This window comes from Sorex araneus, chromosome 3 (genome assembly GCF_027595985.1).
Source record: "Sorex araneus isolate mSorAra2 chromosome 3, mSorAra2.pri, whole genome shotgun sequence".
Lineage (NCBI taxonomy): Eukaryota > Metazoa > Chordata > Mammalia > Eulipotyphla > Soricidae > Sorex > Sorex araneus.
In genome coordinates this window covers 70,505,340-70,509,969 of record NC_073304.1, presented here as the reverse complement: position 1 = coordinate 70,509,969, position 4,630 = coordinate 70,505,340, and the positions used below count along the sequence as shown (strand labels likewise).

The 4,630-nt window shown below is 33.5% G+C and overlaps 1 pseudogene; it reads left to right on the top strand.

The window, feature by feature from the left end:
- The first annotated feature begins 1,788 nt into the window (after positions 1-1,788).
- On the top strand, positions 1,789-1,901 carry LOC129403926 (U8 small nucleolar RNA; annotated as a pseudogene).
- The last annotated feature ends 2,729 nt before the right edge of the window (positions 1,902-4,630 follow it).

Here is a 4,630-nt window from a genome sequence, read left to right as displayed (position 1 = left end):
AGAAATAATAAAGACCCATTCAAAGAAAAATAAACCATTGGTGTGCTATATAAAAAGATCAAAAGTTAGGCAAGAAAAAACCCACCACACTTCAATAAATTTTTATCAATAAATGGATATTTATATCATCATGAAAAAGTTACCCTGAGAATTATGATATAACTCTATTGGGAGAATACAAGAAAGCACAGTGTTGTGTGATGGTATAAAAATTATAAGATAGCATAAGTTAGTTAATAGTGTCTAAATTTGATCTATTAGATAAATCTAAAACAAATTATTACAAATAATAAAAGTAAATAGAAACTCTGGACTAATTTGTTTCATGTTTGTTTTTAAAATTCTGATTCTAAAAAAATTTCTCAGTTCTGTAGTTGTTAGAGTAAAAATCAGAACTTGCACATTTAATATATTAATGTGTGTGACAACCCACTAAAATATCAATTGTCTTATAACAACAGTGATATTACACATCAGTATCTGGTCACTGCTGGTCAATGACAATTCTGTCCTTTTTCTCTTTGGTCTTTTGTTGTTAAGGATTTACATGGAAGAAGCAGTCTTTATTTGGGCCAGGAAGTTTTCATGTATAATTAAAAAGCTGAGAAGTGAACCCAATCACTCAAATCCTCAGTTTCTGTTCAGTCATGCATACTTTCCATCCATTCGCTTTCCAAGTCACCAAAGCAAATCACATGGCTAAGCCTGAGATTAACTTGGGAGAGCAATTACAATGTTAATGGGTAAAGTCAATTTGCCTTTTTGTCTAGCTGGTATAACATTTTGGAATTTTGTACCTACCAAGAAATAATGGTTTCTAAAATGAATCACTAAATGCTATTAAAAGTTAGATTTTAGTTTTAATTATGGAAAGAAAAATGATGTAGTGTTAAATAATGATTTGCCTTTGGTTTTAATGAGAGAAATATGCAGTAAAGAGTTCTGAAACATCCAGTGGAACTTCTCTAAATTTACCAAATGTTTCTCCAGATGTCTATAAGTGTCAAATTAAACTTGCAAATTATTTTGCTTCATGTGGGGTTTCTAATTGAAGAATCACTCATTTTCTTCTTTCTTCAAAAATTCCTGACATTTGGTAATTAATATTATAGAGGAAAACTTACTTTATCAAGTTATATTCTTAGATTTCCAACACAGCAGTGCTTCTGCAGCTTCCAGTATGTACATGTGGAGGTGAAAGGTTCCTATCTTAATAATGCTTTTGTGTTTCTTTCTCAACTGGCTATGTGAGTAATGTTACCAATTTAAGAATATTGTAGCTAGGTTACCTAACTATCAAAGACTATAAAAATATGTAATTATAATAAAATGAAGATGCAAAATGTCAAAAATGTCAACAAGAAAAATAAACCTTTAGTTGTTGTTAAGTTTTCTTTTAAAATGAAAAGAAAATTTCAGATTACTTTTTTTTGGGGGGGGGAACTACACCCAGTGATGCTCGGGGGTTATTCCTTGCTCTGTACTCAGGAATTACTGCTGAAAGAGCTCTGGGGAGACCCTATGAGATGCCGGGATCAAATCTGGGTTGGCCACATGCAAGATAAGCAACCTAAAATTCCAACATATGAATTCTTAAGCATATCTCAGTTCAATTTATATCCTGCTTGTTGAAATAGAATTTTCTAAAGAAAATTTGTCGACTGTCTAGAAATTATACCTATATTTTTGGTAAAAATTAGTTATAGAGCACTAGAGTTTTTTTAATTATTTTTCTATTAAGATAACAGTTGCATAATCAGATGGTAGAGGTTTAGAAATACATAAAAGACCTGCTCCTCTATTTAGCGGGCAGATAGAACATAATGATTGGAGTTTGCATGATTCATGATTAACATCTCTGCGGGATTAGGGCTTGCAACACCTAATCACTCCTATCTGATTCTTAAAAATAAAAAGAAAGAAAAAAAGAAATACATGAAAAGAAAGAAAACAATGGAATTGCCTAGGAAATGGGACTCCAAATGAAAAATATCTGCTTACGTTTTATGATAATAAGGGTTTATTATGGCTCATGTGATTTTTATGAAGAATGAGAACCAAGACCAGATAGCTTTTAAGTCTGTACAGCTAACATCATACTACAGCAAGTGTTTAAACAATTACTAACAATTGACATGAATTTTACTGGACATAAGAGTACTTGTCTGGCACTATTTAACTTATAAGTTTCTAAACTTGATACCTTTAGTTGTCATTTTCAGGAGTAATTCCTGAGACTTTTAAGGATGATCCTTGAGCACTGCTGAGTTTGGCTCAAAACTTAAAAGCAAAACCAAATAGATACATGCAGTCTAACATAGTATAGCAGTGGAAGGAATTTTCTTGACATAGTGGTTATGAAAACTGCCACTGTATCACTGTCACCAATTTTTCATCAATTTGCTCAAGCGGGTACCATTGATGTCTCCATCGTGAGACATATTATTACTGTTTTTTGGTATACCGAATATGCCATGGGTAGCTTGCCAGGCTCTGCCGTGCGGGAGAGGATACTCTCGGTAACTTGCCGGGCTCTTCGAGAGCGGTGGAAGAGTTGAACCTTGGTGGGCCACGTGTAAGATAACTGCCCTTACCGGCTGTGCTATCGCTCCAACCCTTATGCAAACTATACAGGCAAAACTACACATTATCATCCACTGTTATTTATACTCTTATCACTCACAAAAAAGTCATTAACATTTAGTTTTTTTCCTTTCAATCATTTTTTCACTAAAAATTTCTACACACACACACACACACACACACGTATATTCCTAGAATTAAGACTTCACTGTCACTGTCATCCCATTGCTCATCGATTTGCTCAAGTGGGCACCAGTAATGTCTCCATTGTGAGACTTGTTGTTACTGTTTTTGGCATGTTGAATACGCTATGGGTAGCTTGCCAGGCTCTGCCCTGCAGGTGAGATACTCTCGGTAGCTTGCCAGGCTCTCCGAGACGGGCAGAGGAATCGAACTCAGGTCTGCTGCATGCAAGGCAAATGCCCTACTGCTATGCTATTGACCCAGCCCAGAATTAAGACTTAGTTTGGTAAAACCAAACTTAAAGATAAACTGGGAATTGTTTACATCATATGTGACCGAGTCAATGATTGTCATATGTAAATAAAAATAAGATCTAATGTGCAGGAGTCCATGTTTGGTGTATAGACAAAGCATGTACTCTATCACTAAGCTATATCCTTGGCTCCAGAGAAAGGTTGCTAATGAGAATAAACTACGGTGCTACAAATGTGAAAATTGCATAACTCATTTTTCTAAAAATTCTCATAACTGAATTATAAATGTGGGATGGTATTGTAAAGGAATATTTATTTTAATATTGCTTACAGTAGTTAGGAATAGATTGATTACCAAGTGAGGTATTTGAGAGAGAAAAAATGGAGAGGCAGAAAGGGAAAAGAAGAGAGTTTATATGCTTATTCCTAGAGTAGGAGTTTTAATTTATGAATTTTTATTGGATTTTATTTACTATATTTTCTCATATTTTAAAATTTTCTAATTTTCTAATGATGTATTTTTAATTTCATAATTAGAAAAATTATCTTTACATTTTTATTTAGAAAGTTGAGAGTTAAAAGAAATACACTTGCATTCTAAATCTCAAAAAACATTCTGAATATTTATTTCCTCTATAAAATGTGAGGACAGAGATAAATAATAATTTAGTTCCTTGCATCTTTTAATTTACAAGGTATTTCCTCTACTTAATGTTTCAAATCTTGATATAGCTTCCTCAGGAGTAGAGGTAGATTTGAGGTAGAATTCTCAATGAGGTAGAATTGATTGAGGTGCTTTCAGCTGGATGGTTTCTTTCAATTATTTCAAGAGGACTTTGTACAGTGGTGTGAAAACAGATATGTTAGTGAGTATGGGGAACATTTGGTACCAGTTAGAAATACCACTCTTATTATTTACGGAGATGATAATAAATGGTTATGTAGAGCTCAGTGCCAACATTCACAGCACTTTTTAAAAACAAAATTTAGTCACGGTGAAATTACAGAGTTATTTATGATTGGGTGTCAGGCATATAATGTTTCAACACCAATCCCTAATCCTTTAACCAGTGTTCACTTCTCTCCACCAATGCCCCCCACCCACCCCATTTGCCTCTCACTCACCAGTTTGCTACTATTAGAGGCTCTTTATATAAATATGTATATAAGTATATAATATATATACATACATATGTATGTTTTATATATATATGTTTTTGTGCTGTTGCTGTTTACAGTTCTCTTGCTGATAGTAATCATATATAACACTTTTCCACTTTTTAGCACCATATCTTTCTCCAGGTTGTATGCTTCCTTCCGACATAAACATTGTCCTCTTCCTGTTTTATCCCACAACCCTCTCAGTGGCACATTTCCTACTGAATACCATTTCTTACAGTCTTTGATCAACTTATGCCTGACTAAAAAACTAATGCTTTTAGTTTTTTCCATATTGATTATAATGTTAGCTTTGGACCTGTGGTAAAAGGCTTTGACTATGCTGAGGAAACTCCTTTCACTTCCCATTTTGTTGAGGTTGGTTTATTTTTTATTATTATTATGAATGGGTGGATCTTGTAAAATATCTTCTCCATATTCACTGATATTAT